This window comes from Giraffa tippelskirchi, chromosome 6, assembly GCF_054371585.1.
Source record: "Giraffa tippelskirchi isolate mGirTip1 chromosome 6, T2T-mGirTip1v1.2.pri, whole genome shotgun sequence".
In the NCBI taxonomy this organism is placed as follows: domain Eukaryota; kingdom Metazoa; phylum Chordata; class Mammalia; order Artiodactyla; family Giraffidae; genus Giraffa; species Giraffa tippelskirchi.
The window spans coordinates 168,380,484-168,401,632 of NC_137280.1; positions in this window are offsets into that span (position 1 = coordinate 168,380,484).

Genomic DNA, 21,149 nt, shown 5'->3' on the forward strand with positions numbered 1-21,149 from the left:
TAGTGAGAAAGAAGATTCAGTGGTTAGCAGTACCTGAGAAAAACATATGGCGTCAGTGTTCTTGCTTGTATTTTTAATAAAGCACCACATAAATGACTTTGCGACCCCGTGGACTATAGCCTACCAGGCTCCTCCGTCCATGGGATTCTCCAGGCAAGAATACTGGAGTGGTTTGCCATTTCCTTCTCCAGGGGATCTTCCGGACCCAGGGATCGAACCCAGGTCTCCCGCATTGGAGGCAGACGCTTTAACCTCTGAGCCACCAGGGAAGTCCCAAAAGTGTAAGAGGGTTCCCTTTTCTCCACACCCTCTCCAGCATTTATTGCTTGTAGACTTTTGGATAGCAGCCATTCTGAGGATTTTATACCTTCATCTTTCATTCCCTTCTTACTTGATGGACTTTCGCTTCTTATTTAAGATAAGAAACTTGAGATTGCCCAGGGAGTTTCAGAAAAGAGAGTTCTATGGTTTGTGACATTGGGAAAAATCATATTTCCTACTTGGTTACAGCAACTTACTAATGAAACATAGTGTTTTGATAGTAAAGATTTGTTCAAGCTGCATTTAATTTTAAAATATTTTCTTGCATAGTGGTAGTGGGTGTTTTTTTCCAAGTGTACTTGGAGGTCAGTCCTTATGGAAGTAAATTCAGTACCTCCAGGGGTCATATAAGAAAGGGAGTGTAAAGGGGAAAAAAAAGTCTCTCTTATGAAATTAATTAAATTAAACTTAGAATAAAAGACTGACTGAAACATTTTTCTTTAAACCAGATATGTGTGTTCTGAAGTTTCTGTACTTATGAATTTATATAATATAATCACGTATTCATGAAATTTCTTTGAGGTACATTTTATTTTAATATCTCTTTGATAACTTTGTCAATATGTTGAAACAAATGTAATTTAAAAAAACTCATTTAAGAGGCCTATTTCTTTCATTTCAATGTTCATATTCTACCTTCAGTTCAGTTCAGTTTAGTCGCTCAGTCGTGTCTGACTCTTTGTGACCCCATGAACCGCAGCATGCCAGGCCTTCCTGTCCATCACCAACTCCCTGAGTCCACCCAAACCCATGTCCATTGAGTCGGTGATGCCATCCAGCCATCTCATCCTCTGTCGTCCCCTTCTCCTCCTGCCCTCAATCTTTCCCAGCATCAAGGTCTTTTCCAATGAGTCAGCTCTTCGCATCAGGTGGCCAGAGATTGGAGTTTCAGCTTCAACATCAGTCCTTCCAATGAACACTCAGGACTGATCTCCTTTAGGATGGACTGGTTGGATCTCCTTGCAGTCCAAGGGACTCTCAAGAGTCTTCTCCAACACCACAGTTCAAAAGCATCAATTCTTTGGTGCTCAGCTTTCTTTATAGTCCAACTCTCACATCCACACATGACTACTGGAAAAACCACAGCCTTGGCTAGACGGACCTTTGTTGACAAAGTAATGTCTCTGCTTTTTAATATGCTGTCTAGGTTGGTCATAACTTTACTAACATTTAAATGTATAAAGTTAAAATACTCCAGATGATTTCAAGTTACTTAAAGACAATTTATGTTCTTTCGTTCAGTAAAAAGTGTGTTTCTGTATGTGCAAGAGAGGAAATGTTTTATCTCACTAATCAATTTTTATTAATACAAGATTTAAACACTGTCTCTTAAAAATATACATGAATTTTTTTCTTAAAAATATCCAAAAAAATTCAAATTCTAGATGTTAAAAATTTGTAAGTGAATAATCTAGAGGGTGATACTAGGACCATTAACTAAGATTCTAGATGTACTGTACTGATACTGATTCCCTGAATAAAGCAATAAAGCAAATAAAATAATTCAACTGTTTAATTTTCTTATTACTCTGTGAAATAAGTTTTAACCTGCACACATCAAGATACCTTATATAGAATAACTGAATAGACTCTTTTAAGTAAAACATAGTCTGAATCAAACTTGAATTATCGTCCTAGCACCAGCAGCATCAGCATCTCCTGAGAGTGTTAGAAATGTGAAAGCACAGGCACCACACCTTAACCACTTAAATTCTGCTTTTTAACAAGATCCCCGGGTGATTCACTGTACATAAAGTTGGAGAAGCACTGCTCTAACTACACTTCTCTTAGTGAAAAAAGAATATGAATCAGAGAGTTTAAATTTTCCTGATGAAATGCAAAGTCCTTTTACCAGTCTTTCGCTGATACACAAGCATTTCAAAGAACTTTCAGAGAAATCCTTTGGTGCTTGAAACAGTTTGTAAAATCTCCACTCATATTTTGAGAGTGAAAACCATTTCCTTTTGTTTTTTTCACTCTTTTCTTCCTGTATGTTCTTCTTTTCCATCACTCCCCTTCCAACAGTACATAGATTCTATGTTCACTGACTTAAGAGAGCAATGTGATACGATACAAAAGCAGAAATTGTTGGGACTGACAGTGGTTTTCCAAAGGCTGAGTCCTTAAATCAGAAACCTCAAAATTAGGATCTGCAGACTAAAAGCACACCAGAGATGTGTTTTATATTTTCTGGTAAAGTGTTTGCTGATTTTAGTTTTTAATTAGAAGGTAAGTGGGCCAAGAAAGTCCCCTATGCCTGCTTCCATTGCCATGGCAATAGGGCTGGGGACTCTTTAAAAGGCCAATTTAAACTTCCCCATGAAACTAGCTGGAAACCAAAATCACAATTCAGCTAGTAAAAAAAAAAATCAATAGTCAACAGTGAGTACGTGCTACGCATGGTTCTGAGCAGGCTCACTGAGGACGTTAGCCAGGAAGAAACGGCTGGGGAAGCATGCTCTGGGGAGATGGAAGAGCCATTTCAGAGCCAGTGGACGCCTTCCCCAGGCAGCTTGCCTGCTCTCTGCTAGTCCAGCAGGCCTGCATGGCTGGGGCAGAGTGAGCCAGTAGGTGAGTACAAGAAGCCGAGGCCAGAGAGGCGACAGGGACCTTCCTACTTTAGGGCTTCCAAGGCCATTGGAAGGCTTCAAAGCCTGTGGCTTTCAACCCTGAACGAAGCAGGGGCCATGTGCAGGCTGACTCTTTTCTTGGTTCTACATCATGCTTGCTCTTTCCACTGTTCAATTGTTAGCTCTGATTTCATTGCCTGAGAAAGACTTCCCCCAATGCCCAATGCAATTGCCTTTCCAACCTGATCTCTATCCATTTACCTTGATTTGAATTTTTAACGTTTACTGACAACTGAAGTTGCTTGATGTAAATGCTTCCTTTTTCTCGGCCTCTTTTGTCTATGGATTTCATTCGTTAGAATGGAAAAGCTAGTGAGACAAGGCTTTTGCCTTGCTCATCTCTGAATCCCCCAAGCCTAGAGCAGTATCCAGCATATAGGAGGCATCCAATACTATTTGCTAAATGGACCGATGTAATTAAGTGGTATATAATCAGTGTATATGCATGTTTTATTCAGGAAGTACTCAGAACCAGCCTTGGAAGAGTAAGAAAATTGATCTCATGCAAGTTTGGAATTTGTGTATGAAAGAATGAAGGATGTTTTAAAGAGGTTTATAGGAACAGAAGTCTCTGTATGAAGTCATTGGATTGATGGTTTTGAGGAGGTTAAAGCACTGACTATGGAAATACTGCTCATGGAGGAAACCAAGGAGCCCAGTGGTGGTGTTTACAGAGTGAAAAAATAAATCAGAGGAAGCCCAGTTAGTCGGTAAATGCAGACCTTGGACTTGCATAGCTGAGGATACAAAATTTTGGAGATGAGAGTTCAGAAGTCCAAGAGGTGCTGGGTGTCATATGAATCACTTAACTGATGCTGAATTTCCTAAAAAGCAGTGACAGAGTGGATGACAATAAGTCAGGGCCTAAATCTGTAGGAATGGGGGTTGGTGATCATATCTAAGGCTATTAGTGCATTGCTTTAATTTATACCTTCCACATTATTCTTGTTAACTGTAATAGTTCCCCCTGCCTTATAACTTTCTCTTGCTCCAATGTGTCCATAATACCCCAGAGCATTCTACTGTTCTAAAATGCATCTATGATATACCATCAACCACGTTGACTCCTTTAATAACTTTTAGAACAGTTTTTAATTCTTTGTGTTTCTAAGAACTTCTTGATGTGGCCTTTACTTTCTTTTTCAGAGTAATCACCTACGGTTTCACCCAAGCCATTTTAGATGCCATAATAATGGTCTGCTTTAAATGCTTTATTGTATGCAGAGTTAATATCTCTGTCCTCTGCTCCGCTTTTATTTTTAATTTTTTTCATTTATTTTATTTATCATATTGTCAAATTTTGTCTTCTTCCCCTCTAAGACAGTGATTCTGGGGGAATTTTAGTGTTGACACATAAATGCCTTCAATAAGTATCTCTTTGCTGAATGAATGAGTGAATAAATGAGTGCCTAAATTAACAAACTTGTTCAGTTAACAGGAATTGTTGCAGATACAGTTTTTATTTTGAGTTTGACCCAGATACAATTAGGCTTCTAGGTGTGCGGTGCTGTGCTTAGTTGCTCAGTCGTGTCCATCTCTTTGCGACCTCATGGACTGTAGCCTGCCAGGCTCCTCTGTCCATGGGGATTCTCCAGGCAGGTATACTGGAGTGGGTTGCCATTCCCTCCTTGAGGGAAATCTTCCCAGCCCAGGGATCAAAACCAGGTCTCGCTCATTGCAGGCGGTTTCTTTACTGACTGAGCCACAGGGAAGCCCATTTAATACACAGTTCGTGTTGAAAGCAACAAGACCATCAAGGGAGTCCCCAGCCCTCTTGGGAGATTCTAATGAGTCAAAGAAATAGCAGAAGAGACTGAGAAATGGCCAGAGAAGTAGGAAGAACCAGGCAAATGTGTCTGCTAAAAACCTAGCAAACTAAAGACACTGTTTAGTGGAAATTAAACATCTGTGTGAAAGGCTGCTGAAAGATCAAGTAAATAATCGTTGAAGTCTGACTCAAAATGACTCAGAGGTCACTGGAGACTTAAAAGATCTGACTGGAATGGGTTCAGGAAAATAAAAAGTGGAAGTGAAACAAGTCAACAGTGAATACAGACTTTCAAGGAGTTTGCTGTAAAACAAGAAATGTGGTGTTTCTGTTGGCTCTAGTTAGGACAGACGGCATCCATAAAAGGAAAGGAACATACATGGGCACAGGTGTGGTGGTGGCAACTTGTAGGAGTTCTTTTCTGATTGTTTTTATTTTCTCAGTGTGGACAAGGGAGCAAGGCCAGAGAGAGGAGGTATCAGAAATATGAGGACAGAGATAAACCCATGAAATAATCATTTGAGATGAATGTAAAAGAGGGGAGTAGGAAGCAACCAACTAAGGTTACGGTGATGGTTCGTCTGAGACTGGTGAGCATTTCCGCTTTAAAGAAAATCCGCTCTGTAGTCTGTTCTTTTCTTTGGCTGAATATTCTCTCAAAGTAGTTTTTCCTCTGAGTCCTAGCTTCCATTACCCCAGGGCAGAGAGAATCAGGAATCAGATCTACACTGAAATATACATGGCAGTAAGAGTAGTAACCTACACAGAAATGTGTCCTTCAGGGAGCTTTCAGTATTTCTCTTCCTCAGTTTCATATACATATAGGGCCTAAATGATTCCCACCTTGGCCTCGATGCTCCTCTGTTATGGATCTTGTGTTACTTATATTCCTAAGTCTTATTTTAACCCTTCCCTGCTACAAATTTTCAGGGTCTCTCCTCTCTTTTTCTATTCTTGTTTTGCATGGACCCTGCCTCTTCCAATTTCTGGAACCATTTTCTTTTGTCAAAAACCTATAATTTCTTCCAGATCTTTCTCTGCATTGACCCAACATACAGCTGAAATCTTTACATGACATGTGTATAGTACTGATGCACTGACATGGCAGTCAAGACTTTTGCCATTATTTCAGCTGAGCCATTATTTATCTAAAAAAATAATCTAATGAGATCATCTTACAATAAACATTTATTTGGCAAACCATTTTATAGAAATAGACCCTAAAAATCGAACTGTTTCTTACTTAAACAATAGATAGGTGGAGATAATGGTAAAGAAACCGCCTGCCAATGCAGGAGATGTAATAGATGTGGATTCAATCCCTGAATCAGAAAGATCCCCTGGAAAATGGCATGGCAACCCACTCCAGTACTCTTGCCTGGAGAATCCCAATGACAGAGGAGCCTGGCAGGCCACAGTCCATAGGCTCGAAAAGAGTTGGACACAACTGAAGTGACTTAACATGCACAGAGAAAATAGATATCCAACTTTAAGTTTGCTGTTGATAGGAGCTTGGTTGGTTTGTGCTGTCTACAACAATAGTATTTTGGACATTTTTTTGGAATATAATGAAATGATATGTAAATATAAGCCATTGCCACAAAATGCACAAAATTTCTTTTATCTTTCCATCTTTGCTCATTTTTTTCAACCAAAGTGATCTCCAAAACTCTGGCACTAAAAAAAAAAAAAAAAAATGTTTCATTGGAACATACCAGTTTCAAAGAATGGAAGTAAAATGTTTGATACAGGGCAAGGCATAATAATAACAAACTACTTGGAACTGTTTAGTATTTATTAGGTTAGTGCAAACGTAATTGTGGTTTTGGACCATGAATTTTAAATCATTATAACTAGGCTCAAATACATCTTTATTAATCAAGATAGGAAGCATTACAATTGACACATTTTTGCCACTGAGAAGTAAGTTTTCTTATTCCTGTAGTGTAAAAATCCATGCTTCAAAATTCGATGAGCTCTTGGAAAGCATTCTCTGACTCCTGCTGCTTGAGGAAGTATTTTCCCTGCAAAAACTTGTCAAGATGCTTGGAGAGGTAGTAGTCAGTTGGCAAGAGATCAGGTGAATGTGGTGGATGAGGCAAAACTTTGTAGCCTGATTTGTTCAACTTGTGAAGTGTTGGTTGTGTGACATGCGGTCAGGCGTTGTTGTGGAAAAGAATTGGGCCCTTTCTGTGTACCAATACCAGCTGCAGGCCTTGCGGTCTTGCTGCCCCTCATTGATTTGCTGAGCATACTTCTCAGATGTAATGGTTTCACCAGGATTCAGAAAGCTGTAATGGATCAGAATGACAGCAGACTACAAACAGTGACCTTGACCTTTTTTTTTTGGTGCCAATTTGGCTTTTGGAAGTGCCTTGGAGCTTCTTCTCGGTCCAGCCACTGAGCTGGTCATCACCAGCTATGGTATAAAATCCATTTTGTCACACATCACAATCAGATTGACTTCCCTGGTGGCTCAGATGATAAAGCGTCTGCCTACAATGTGGGAGATTCGGGTTTGAGCCCTGAGTTGGGAAGATCTCCTGGAGAAGGAAATGGCAACCCACCCAACCCACTCCAGTACTCTTGCCTGGAAAATCCCATGGACGGAGGAGCCTGGTAGGCTGCAGTCCGTGGGGTCGCGAAGAGTCGGACACGACTGAGTGACTTCACTTTCACTTTCACAATCAGGTTGAGAAATGTTTTGTTGTTGTATAGAAAAAGAGAGGAGGACACTTCAAAACAACACTTCCCTTATTTGTGGTCAACTCGTGAGGCACCCGCTTATCAAGCTTTTTCACTTTTCAATTTGCTTTAAATGTGGAATGACCGTAGCATGGTTGGTTGATGATGGGTTCTTCAGCAGCTTCTCTTGGAGTTGTAGGAGGATCAGCTTTGATGATCCTCTCAGCTGGTTGCTGTCAACTGCCAATGGCTGGCCACTACACTCTCATCTTCAAGGCTCTTATCTCCTTTGCAAAGGTTCTTGAACCACCACTGCACCATACATTTGTTAGCAGTTCCTGGGCCAAATGCATTGTTGATGTTGAGTTGTCTCTGCTGCTTTACAGCTCATTTTGAACTCGAATAAAAAAATCACTCAAATTTGCTTTCTATCTAATATCATTTCCCTAGTCCCTAATAAATATAAGATAAACATAGAATAATGTCATTAGCAAAAAAACATAAAGCAAGGAATGTGTATTAAAGTGATGTATAACATAACTGCATTTATTTAAGAATGTATTCCAATATCAAAGAGCAAATTTCAACAATGCAAAACCATAATTACTGTTGCACCAACCTAATAGCAAAAAAGTTGCTTAATAAACTACGCATCTAGAAAAAGGCATTATCATGAGGGTTCACTTTTTAAAATTTTTTTAAGGTAATTAGCACATGCAATTATAGTATTGATAGATGAAAATGAAAATGTCTTATGAAGGAGCTGCTTTAAATGTGTTTAGGTTATATTTAATTTGTATTTGTGATGTTAGATAGAATTAAAAGGATAAAAATGTACTTTCAGAATGCCTGCTAAATTACGACTGTGTTTCTTAAATATGTCAGAAAAAGACTGCTGACAGATGTGTGTAAAAGCAAAGAAAACAAGGAAAATTTTTATGAAACAAGAAAAATCCTTATGTTTTAAACTACCTTGTGTTTTAAACTTCAATACATAGAGAAGTATGGTATTTATAATTTGCTAAAAGTAATTTTATTTACATAATTGTTAGATTAGGAGAATGACTAGCAACAATAAAAAAGAATAGATCACAAATATATCTCATTTTTATTTATCAAGATAGAGGATTTAGGTACTCAATTCACTTTATAAGAATGAATAAAAATTTAAAGGGAGAGTAAAAGATACACAAGATAAGAAGAGCAGAGAAACAGAACTTTAAGACTATGGCTAAGTATGTTTTCCCTCCAAATATGGTGTCCCTGATAGGTGATAAATCGGATGCGCTTCATCTTGTTAAGTATTTTATTTGACTACATATTAAAATATTTTCTATTTTTATTTATAAATTTCACTATAGCGTCATCAGAATACTAGTATTAACACTTTTAAACAACAGTGAGTGTTCATTGGAAGGCCTGATGTTGAAGCTGAAACTCCAATACTTTGGCCACCTGATGCAAAGAGCTGACTCATTTGAAAAGACCCTGATGCTGGGAAGGATTGAGGGCAGGAGGAGAAGAGGATGACAGAGGATGAGATGTGGATGGCATCACCAACTCAATGGACATGAGTTTGAGTAAACTCCGGGAGTTGGTGATGAACAGGGAGGCCTGGCATGCTGTAGCCCATGGGGTTGCAAAGAGTCGGACATGACTGAGCCACTGAACTGAACTGAACTGAATATGTAGTAGGGTAATGTTTGCAATTATCTCGCAAGTTTGCTGGGAATCAACTTTGGAAGAGAAAGCTTGCTTTTACAGAGTGGAGTTACAGGTATCAAACTGAGCATGTATGAGGTAAATACTGGCCAGTTTTTACCTTTGGAAAATACTCCTTGCATCATAGAGCGGTGTACTAGACGGTGTGTGACACACCAACATCGCTTCCACTGGGAGGCCCTCTTTATTTCCTACTCCAGTGTGTTTTTTTTCATCTATCGAACACAGTTCTTTCACCCTCTAAGGAACAAGGAGAGGCTGTAGCCCCAGCTAAGCCATCCCAAGGCAGCAAGCTAACAGGATGCTCTGAACGTCTGCCACTGCATTTGCTCTGGTTCCTGTTTCCTATGGCCTGGTGGTTCAGCTCTGCTGTGATGCCATGAATTTAGTCTGTATTCTTAAACACATATTTCTTCAGTTCCTCTGGTTTTTAAATGTTCCTGCCCCTGGAAAAGGTTGCCTGGATATTTGAAGAAAGCTTGCTGGTGGGAGACGTGGGGGAGGCCAGGCATGGGAACGGAGGCACGGTTGTCCAGGACAAAGCAGCTCACGTGTAAGTTTGCTGAAGGCTCTTCCAAGCCACTGTGGGACTTGATGTCTGTCTGCTGGAGCCTAATACATGGAACCATTATTATATCTTGGCTTACACGCTTCTTAGAAGTGTACACAGGAATACTTTTTTCTTTACAAGGAACTAGGCTTTCTATATTACAACAGATGAGTTGCCACACTGAGGGGACATTTTTACCCAGTATCTATAATTAGCCATCATGAGTTTAATATAAATATTGAATAAAGAAAACTATTCCAAGATAAGGGCTTCAGGGGACACAGGTTTGATCCCTGGGTGGAGAAGCTCCCCTGGAGAAGGAAATGGCAACCTACTCCAGTATTCTCGCCTGGGAAATCACATGGACAGAGGAACCTGGCGGGCTACAGCCCATGGGGTTGCAAAAGAGTCAGACATGACTTAGCAACTAAACAAAAACAGCTCCTAGATTAAAAACTTTACAGTTCCCCAGGTACCATCTAAATCCTTGCTGGCTTTGTTGCCAATATATTTCAAGTGAGAATTTGGAAATCAACCTCTTGAAGAAGAAAAACTAGTCTAATATTTCCCAACTCTTTCATGGTTCACCTCTATCGTAGACACTCTGTTTTTTTTCTTATAGAAAAATCAGTTAAGTGTGAACTGTTTCTATGGCTTTTACCATCAGCTTTTGACTGCAAAAAGCAGGAATTGCTTATAGGTCATGCTGTATAATCTCAATATTGATCCCTACCTCTTAAGGCTTTTTCAGAGCTTTTGTTAAAATATTTGCACTAGAATTGAAATGGTCAGAAATTGCTTTCTGAGAACAAACATTTGAGATCAAATTAAAAAGAAAAAAACCACATGAGTGTGATCTTACCACTCTCCTTCCTCACTTTTACTGGCTCAATGTATTATAATCTTAGATGTTTTCTTGTCTCAGTAAATAATAAGGTAAACATCTTTTTAGATGCTGCTTCTGTGAGCATTGGGAATAAGTTGGAAAGAAAAGGGAAACTGTGTATAATCTGCTCTTGGGGACTATAATCTCAGGTTAGCCTGGTCTAGATATGACTTGATTCCTGTGAGTTGAGTACTGACACAGGAAACTTCAAAAAAGCAGCTACACAACATGATTCTTAAATTTGGCGTCCTTTGGCCAAGATACGTGAACCCTTTTGACGCCCACTGCTTTCTCTCTCCACTAACATCTACCAAGCCAAGAGAATTGTAAACCTGCCCTTAATATTATTTCAAATCCCCTTTCAAAAAAGGTGAAGCTCAAAACCTGGAACCCAGCAAGGCAGACATCTAAGAGCCACATGGGGGCTGTGGACCTGGCAAGTGAAATCTAGGATAGGGAGTCTAGGGTAGTTCAGAAGGCAGCATCAGAAGCTGAGTTCAGATTGAAATCCCAGTGAATAGTGTAACTGATGGATCTTTCCATATTCACAGACACTGGTATAAATCCCAAGATGAGATACTGAAATCTGGAGACACAATGACACAACAGATTGATAGGATAGCAGAGGCAGAGAATGGGTGGATCCCCTGAAGCCTAGGAGCTGGGATATAGGTGATTTTCACAGGGAGTGGTACATCTACCTTTGGTTGAGGATGCAGCTGATAAGGACCAGTTTCCACAGTCCTCTCCTAAAAGTTTAGGGCTTCATAGTTTTAACTATTAGATCACAATATATATTTCTAGTGCCAGCAGTTAGACTCCCATTACCACTGATTCCTGCTGCCAAACCCTTCCTAGTGAACCAGCTACTGCATCTGATCCTGGCATATTATTAGAAGCAGTGATAATATGTGTTCTGAACCTTCCTTGCAACATAACCCACTTCCAATACAGAACACTAGGGTAGGTCTCTCAGAGCAGAAGTTCAGTTCTCAGTGGCCTGGGCATTGTGGAAAGTAATAAGATATGAACACCCACGTGGAGTCACGTGGATAATGGCAATTAGAAACACAAACTGATCAGACTGATGATTTCCACCAGCTGGAGTGAGTGATGCATGGATATCAGAAGGAGAGTTACACAGTGTCTCTCATTCATGTTTTCTCTGCCTGGTCTCAATATGTATTTGGATCTTCATTCTTCCCAGCAGTAGCTGTGAAGTCATTTTGTGTGGTCTGTTTCTGATTTTTAGAATATTGTTCATAGCATTGGGTGAGATGGATGGGGAAAGCTGGTGGTGAAAGCAGGTCATGAGAATGTGAACCATAGATTCTCTTGGGAAAAAAAAAACCTGCTGCGTGGGTATATGCAGCAGTAATTTTGTCATGGTATTATATGAAGAAAAGCCATGCTGTCAATCAAACACAGATATAGACCATCTGTTAAGAACTATTGCTTGAGAAAGAGGTCCTCAAGGCATAGTATGTACCTCATTTTTCTCTTTTTTTGGAAAAGAAACTCAATGATAATACTGAAATATGCAGGACCTACCAATTTCAGGTACTTTAATGGAAATACTTGGATAGAGTGGATCTAGCAACAACTCCTCCAAATTTTAAACAAGTGGAAGCTTTATCCAAGAAAGAGAATATAAATATATAGGCATACATGTTTTCAATAATTTATTGAAAATATTCTGTTACCAACTCTCAAAGTTTATAGCACGAACTGATGTACTAACACACTAATTCTTTCCTCAATAAGGACATGGTGAGAAACTTTAGCCCTTATGACTTAGGTGTTTTGTTCGCTCTTTCCTCTAGCTTTTAATAACTTCTGATGTGACTTTTGGTTTCATCTCAACTGATTTGATAGGAAAGGATCAGTTTTAACAGATGATAGAGTTTATCAACCTAGTAGGTATTGGCACTGGGCAAAGTACTGGAAGCATAAATGAAGGGAAAAAAAGAGCCGCAGTCCTTGTGCTCTTAAAGCTCAAAACTTAATTTGGAAGATGGTACATCATCCAACTCATCTTCTAAACAAATATAAAATTGGCATTGTGAATAAATGTGAAAAAACGTCATGAAAAAGGCTAATTTGGCCTAGGTTAGGAAGTTAGGGGAAGGCTTCCCTGAAGAAATGATCTGATTCATTGGGGTATGGAAGAGGATCATTGGAGGAGAATAATATTCCAAGCAGTGAGGAAGTGATTTGAGAAGGAATGAAATGAACTGAGATGGTTGGAGTGGAGTCAGCACAGGGAGACATGGTGTGAGATGAGGGTGGGAACCATGATGGTAGGTCTGGCCTTAAAGGATATTGCCTTTATTCTAGAGTATTGAGTGTCCATCAGAAGAACTCAAAAGCAGAAAGGTGAAATGATCAGATGTTTCTTTGGGGATGATTTCTCTAGTATTAGGGTGGAGAACTGATTGGAAGTGGAGACCAAACCTGTCTTTTTCTATTTCAAGAAATACCTTAGTTTTTGTATTTGCAACTCTTACAAGTTCCCCTTTAGTACATTTTGTTGTTGTTGTGGATTGTTTTGAAGATGTCTGTCTCTCTCAGTACTCTGTGCTAAATGTGTGACCCTAGCTACTCATTGAGGAAACTGTTGTGTTTTTGTGATGCTGTGACTTCTAACCTGAGCATTCGTAGTCGCATCTGTGTTGACTGTTGTAGTAAGCATTGCGCTCCCTACTATGGTCAAAACAAAATAAAACAGATCTTTCTTCTGCTTCTTCTCAAGCAATTGTAGAACCATAAAATACGAGTTGAGAGGGAAGTTGTCCTAGAATTACTCCCCTGACATTTGGACAAATCTCCTACGCAGTTGTTGAAGCCAGATCTCGCTAATTTCCTTTCTGTGATCATGGTGTGTTTTGTAAGTTAATTCGTAAACCTTAAAATCTGCAGCTGATTTTTCTGTAGAAGTAAGATTTTCAAACTGAAATGACAGTTCGCATACAAGGTTGGCTCACAAAGTTAAAGGAAAAGAGAGAAAAGGAGGGAAAAAAATGTTAAAATTATATGGCAGTGCTACCGTGTGTTTGACAGATAATATTTTCTCGTGCGACCCTCGTATTCAGATGAGAGGTGTTATTAGAATCTTTATACTCCAGTGCTATAGCTGAGAAAATGGGCTTGTTATTTTATATGTTTATCTCATATATATCACTGTTTTCATAAACTAGTACCTTCCAGGTTCCAGATAAAATCCATAAGTATATCTTTTCTTCTGTAGTTGTAACGGCCAAGTTAGATAGTAAATGTTGATCCTTTAAAAAGAGGTTGGTGAGCCTCCTTACTCCTAATAACTTGTGATGGCAGAAATAGGGAAAAGGTTTCAGGCAGGACAGGTATAAATTGATAGATGAAGGGAAAGGTTTTTCAGGGGTTTAGATCCATCATTATCACCGCACACCTACCACCTCTGCCACTACCAACACCTTCCAAGCTACCGTAATTGCCCTCACCATTGCAATTACAGCCGCTTACTATTGCTCATAATATCAACACGGCTCTCATGACAACCATCATCAAAACACCATCATCAAAACACCACCACTGCTGCCACTCCCTCCCTCGTACTATCTCAGATCTCCTCCCAACAGGACACCCACTTCCTCTGCTATTTACCTTCACCAGCATCCTGGTGCCTATAGACTATTTGAAAGTGATACTGAAAAACAATGTAACAGAAAAAAATGAAAATGATAGAAAATACTATGTAAGGAATATAAAGAAAGGAAATAGGAAGATAAAATTTAAATAATATAACTTAAAAAGCTTTAATAAAAATGAGTGTATGCTTAAGGTTGAGGTATTTTGAAAATATTAATATATAATAACTTATAAGCCTTTAACTGTGGAAAATTCTTAAAGAGATGGGAATACCAGACCACGTGACCTACCTCCTGAGAAATCTGTATGCAGATCAGGAAGCAACAATTAGCGCTGAACATGGAACAATGGACTGATTCCAAGTTGGAAAAAGGAGTATGTCAAGGCTGTATATTGTCATCCTGCTTATTTAACTTATATGCAGAATACATCATGTGAAATGCTGGGCTGATTGAAGCACAAGCTGGAATCAAGATTGCCGGGAGAAATATCAATAACCTCAGATATGCGGATGACACCACCCTTATGGCAGAAGGTGAAGAAGAACTAAAGAGTCTCTTGATGAAAGTGAAAGAGGAGAGCGAAAAAATTGGCTTAGAACTCAACATTCAAAAATGTAAGATCATGGCATCTGGTGCCATCACTTCATGGCAAATAGATGGGGAAACAATGGAAACGGTGACAAACTTTATTTTCTTGCACTCCAAACTCACTGCAGATGGTGACAGCAGCCATAAAATAAAAAGACACTTGCTCTTTGGAAGAAGAGCTATGACAAACCTAGACAGTATATTAAAAACCAGAGCCATTACTTTGACAAAAAAGGTCTGTCTAGTCAAAGCTATGTTTTTTTTTCAATAGTCATGTATGGATGTAAGAGTTGGACTATAAAGAAAGCTGAGCGCTGAACAATTGATGCTTTTGAACTGTGGTGTTGGAGAAGACTCTTGAGAGTCCCTTGGACTGCAAGGAGATCCAACCAGTCCATTCTAAAGGAAATCAGTCCTAAATATTCATTGGAAGGACCGATGCTGAAGCTGAAACTCCAGTTCTTTGGCCACCTGATGCAAAGAGCTGACTCATTGGGAAAGACACTGATGCTGGGAAAGATCGAAGGTGGGAGGAGAAGGGGACGACAGAGGATGAGATGGTTGATGGCATCACCAACTCAATGGACATGAGTTTGAGTAAACTCTGGGTGTTGGTGATGGACAGGGAGGCCTGGCTTGCTGCAGTCCATGGGGTCGCAAAGAGTTGGACATGACTGAGCGACTGAACTGAACTGAAGTTCTTAAGTATATCTCCATTCCACTTATCTTTTTAAATATAACTTTTAGTTATCTATCTTAATTCTACACCTTATTTGCGTTCCTGAAGAAATTAATTGTAGTTAGGAGGTTTAACTGTGTGTCTAACAAATTTAGTCTCCAGCTCTCCTGTGAATCTGCTTTTATTATCATTTTTCTCTTGCTTTTTGAGTGATCCTTGTGCTTTTTTCGTAATTGATTATTTCTTTAATTGAATATTGGACATTATAGGTGAAAATTGTAGAGTTAATTTTGAAGCTCAGAATGATGTTATTCATTGGAAATAATTTACTTTTGATTCTATCAGATAGTTAGGATTAAAAGATCACCTTGAATTCACTGAGGGATTGAAGTTTCATTCTTTGTAGAGTTTAACTGTTTCACTGTCATTCTTAAAGTGTAGTCCTTCAGGATTCCTGCTACCTCAAAAAGCAAACAAACAAGACGCCTGCTATGGTCCCCATCTCCCTGGTGGATGTGCACTGATTTGGTCTTGCAGCCTTATGAGGTTTTCAGGAGTTTTGCTCAACCTCCCAGTCATCCTAGATTGGTAAACCTTGCTAATAGTATTTAAGTGATATCAGTTCCTAGTGTTTTTATCAGTTTTTACTTCTAATGCAGTAAACTTTTTTCACTTCTCTTTGTGATATAAAATTCTCCCATTTTCTTGGAGGTTTGAAATTTCATCAGGAAGATTTAAATGTGTCCTTTTAAGGAAAAAAAACCAGTCTTGATTGGTTCTTAAAAAGCTCAATACATGAGATATTTTGGGATTTCTCTTTAGCAATGTCAAATTTTCTTTTGTAATGTTTGAGCAGTTCTTTCCTTCTGTCCTTTCTAGAGCTTTAATATGATAGATTTTTGATTTCTCTGAATCTATTCTTTGCTTTGTTAAGAAAAAGCAGTATAGTGAGGAAGTTAAGAAGGTAATCTTCGGAGGAGCAACATTAAGTTTCAAATTCTCATCTTAAAATTTGGTTAACTTGATGACTTTAGACAGGTTAAAAATACTGTCTGTAGTCAAGTTTCTTATTAGTAAAGTGTATTAAAAATATCCATTTCATAAATTATTGTGAGAAAAAATCAAATAAATCATGTAATTATTATCATGCATTTGTCCAGTGCTTTGTTTTTGCTTCACTTCAGTTCAGTCACTCAGTAGTGTCCAACTCTTTGTGACCCCATGGACTGCAGCACACCAGGCCTCCCTGTCCATCACCAACTCCCAGAGCTTACTCAAACTGATGTGCATTGGATTGGTCATGTCATCCAACTATCTCATCCTCTGTCTTCCCCTTTTCCTCCTGCCTTCAGTCTTTCCCAGCATCAGGGTCTTTTACAGTGAGTCAGCTCTTCGCATCAGGTGGACAAAGTATTGGAGTTTCAGCTTCAGCATCAGGCCTTCCAATGAATATTCAGGACTGATTTTCTTTAGGATGGACTGCTTAGATCTCTTTGCAGTCCAAGGGACTCTCAAGAGTCTTCTCCAACACCACAGTTCAAAAGCATCAATTCTTCAGCACTCAGCTTTTTTTATAGTGCAACTCTCACATCCATACACGACTACTGGAAAAACCATAGCCTTGACTAGACAGATCTTTGTTGACAAAGTAATGTCTCTGCTTTTTAATATGCTGTCTAGGTTGGTCATAGCTTTTCTTCCAAGAAGCAAGCGTCTTTTAATTTCATGGCTGCAGTCACCATCTGCAGTGATTTTGGAACCCCCAAAAGGTAAAAGCTCTTACTGTTTCCATTGTTTCCCTATCTATTTGCCTTGAAGTGATGGGACCAGATACCATGATCTTAGTTTTCTGAATGTTGAGCTTTAAGCCAACTTTTTCACTCTCCTCTTCCACTTTCATCAAAAGGCTCTTTAGTTCTTCTTCACCTTCTGCCATAGGGGTGGTGTCATGTGCATATCTGAGGTTATTGATATTTCTCCCAGCAATCTTTATTCCAGCTTGTGCTTCATCTAACCTGGCATTGACGTACTCTGCATATAAGTTAAATAAGCAGGGTGAAATATACAGCCTTGACATATTCCTTTTCCTATTTGGAACCAGTCTGTTGTTCCATGTCCAGTTCTAACTGCTGCTTCCTGACCTGCATACAGGTTTCTCAAGAGACAGGTCAGATGGTCTGGTATTCCCATTTCTTTCAGAATTTTCCACAGTTTGTTGTAACCCACACAGTCAAAGGCTTTGGCATAGTCAATAAAGCAAAAGTAGATGGTTTTCTGGAGCTCTCTTGCTTTTTCTATGCCAGCAGATGTTGTCAATTTGATATCTGTTTTCTCTGCCTCTTCTAAATCCAGCTTGAACATCTGGAAGTTCATTGTTCATGTTCTGTTGAAGCCTGACTTTGAGAATTTTGAGCATTACTTTGCTAGCGTGTGAGATGAGTGCAGTCGTGTGGTAGTTTGAACATTCTTTGGCGTGGCCTTTCTTGGGATTGAAATGAAAACTGACCTTTTCCAGTCCTGTGGCCATTGCTGAGTTTTCCAGATTTGCTGACATATTGAGTGCCACACTTTCACAGCATCATCTTTGAGGATTTGAAATAGCTCAACTGGAATTCCATCAGCTCCACTACCTTTGTTCATAGTGATGCTCCTACGGCCCACTTGACTTCACATTCCAGATATCTGGCTCTAGGTGAGTGATCACACCTTTGTGGTTATCTGGGTCCTGAAGATCTATTTTGTATAGATCTTCGGTGTATTCTTGCCAACTCTTCTTAGTATCTTCGGCTTCTTTTAGGTCGTGCTCAGCTTTGCATGAAATGTTCCCTTGGTATCTCTGATTTTCTTGAAGAGATCTTTAGTCTTTCCCTTTCTACTGTTTTCCTCTATTTCTCTGCAAAGATCCCTGAGGAAGGCTTTTTTTTTTTTTATCTCTCCTTGCTATTCTTTGGAACTCTGCATTCAAATGGGTATATCTTTCCTTTTCTTCTTTGCCTTTTGCTTCTCTTTTCTCAGCTACGTGTAAGGCCTCATCAGGCAACCATTTTGCCTCTTTGCATTTCTTTTTCTTGGGGATGGTCTTGATCATTGCCTCCTGTACAGTGTCACAAACCTCTATCTATAGTTCTTCAGGCACTCTGTCTATCAAATCTAATAGCTTGAATTTATTTGTCACATCCACTGTATAATCATAAGGGATTTGATTTAGTTTATACCTGAATGGTCTAGTGGTTTTCCCTACTTTCTTCAATTTAAGTTTGAATTTGGCAATAAGGAGTTCATGATCTGAGCCACAGTCTGCTCCAGGTCTTGTTTTTGCTGACTGTATAGAGCTTCTCCATTTTTGGCTGCAAAGAATATAATCAGTCTGATTTCAGTATTGCCCATCTAATGATGTCCATCTAGATTGCTAATTTACTCTCCACTTGTGCCCATTTTAGAGTGTTGTTTTATTTTTTTCCTTTAGCAGACAATGTTAAAATACTTAATATCTCTAATTTAATTGTATAGTTATTTCTTTTTGGAGATTGCCTTTCTGAAAATACAGATTTGCATTTTAAAATTCTCTCATTTGCATTATTTATTTCTTTAAAATTTATCTTCATCCCCTTTCTTTTTTTGCTGTTAGAGCTTTACCCAAATGTTTGAAAATTCTTGATTATTTGTTTATATTTTTAAACAAGGACTAAGAGTGAAGAGTGTGAGTTGTTGTTGTGACCTTTGCAGTTTGTCAAATAGTCTCTTATTTGAACAGAACTGCCTTTAGGCTCTGAGTCAGTGGAAAATGTGTGTCAAGGTAGTTGTGATTCTTACTGAAGTATCATTCATGTATTATACCATATTATATGTTACAGGTGTGTAACATAGTGATTCACAATTTTTGAAGGACATGATTCTTTTACAGTTACTATAAAATAATGACTACATTCCCTGTTTGTACAATGTATCCTTGTAGCATATTTTATGTGGTGTGCTATGCTTAGTTGCTCAGTTGTGTCCGACTCTTTGTGACCCCATGGGCTGTACCCCGCCAGGCTCCTGTGTCCATGGAGATTCTCCAGGCAAGAATACTGCAGTGGGTTTCTATGCCCTCCTCCAGAGAATCTTCCCAACCCTGGGATCGAACCCAGGTCTCCAGCACTACAGGTGGATTCTTTACTCTCTGAACCACAACGGAAGCCCAGGAATATTGGATTGTGTAGCATAACCCTTCTCCAGGGGATCTTCCAGACCCAGCAATTGAACCGGGGTCTCCTGCATTGTAGGTAGATTCTTTACCAGCTGAGCTACCAGGGAAGCCCCAGCATATTTTATGCATAATATTAATAGTTTACCTTTATATTGCTCCTCCCCATTTCTCTCTCTCTCCTCTAGTTACCAGTAATTTGTTTTCTATATCTATAAGTCTGTTTCTTCTTGTATTAACTAATTTGTTGTATTTTTTAGATATCACACATACATGATCTCATGTGGTATTTTTTCTGTCTGATTTAGCATACACTCAAAATCCGTCTATAGTGTTGTAAATGGCAAAATTTCATTCATTTTATGACTGAATAATACCCCACTATGTTGGGATATATATATATATGTACATATAAATATATACACACAAATTTATCTTCATTATGTTTTTCATGTGTTGAGAGACACTTAGGTTGCATCCATATTTCGGCAATTATAAACAATGCTGCTGTGAACATTGCCATACATGTGTATTTTCAAATTAGTGTTTTAGTTTCTTTCAGATACATACCCAGGAGTGGAATTGATGGGTCATATGGTAGTTCTATTTTGAGTTTTCTGAGAAACCTCCATACTGTATTACATAGTGCCTCTATCAACTTACATTCCCACCAACCACGTGCTAGTTTTCTCTTTGCTGCTCTGAATTTATTATTTGTGGTCTTTTTGATGATAGCCATTCTGACAAGTGTGAAGTGATACCTCATTGTGGTTTTGGTTTGCATTTTCTTGGTAATTAGTGATGCTGAGTATCTTTTCATGTGCCTGTTTGCCATCTGCATTTCCTCTTTGGAAAAATGTCTATTCAGGTCTTCTGCTCATTTTTCCACCAGGCTGCTTGTGTTTTGATGTTTAGTTGCAGTGGCGTCTAGATGATCCTTTTTCTGTGGGCCACTGCCAGTTGAGATTTGGGGAGGTAGCGGAATTAGACGTATGTTCAAAGTGTGCTGTTTTGAACTAAACATCTTTTAACTTTTAAAATACACTAGCAATGTATTTAAAAACTCTTCCTCTCATCCATGTCACATTATTAGGATTTTATTTCTGTGTTTAGAGATACCTGCCATCATTTAAGATCCATACATATTCAGGGAATAACTTAGTCTTTACGGGAACTATGGTAAGGTTATATTATGCAGCCTATTTTCTTTTCCCATCAGAAATGAAATATTTGTTATAGTTCTCATTCAGATCAGTGTCACACTGTTGGTTTGCTACCTCAGGAGCTTCCTGGGTGAAACTGGAAACCAGCCCCCACACACGGACAGCAAAGAGACAGCGAACAGAGAGGCGAATCCCTCCAGGTGGCAGGGATGGTAAACCAAGGAACTTAGACATGACACTTGTGTTAGGTGACCACAAGATCAGTAGACCTCTGCACCTGTCCTTCCAGAAGCTGAAGAAAGTTTATGTGGAGGCCTTACCTGGGTTCAGTCACTTACATCA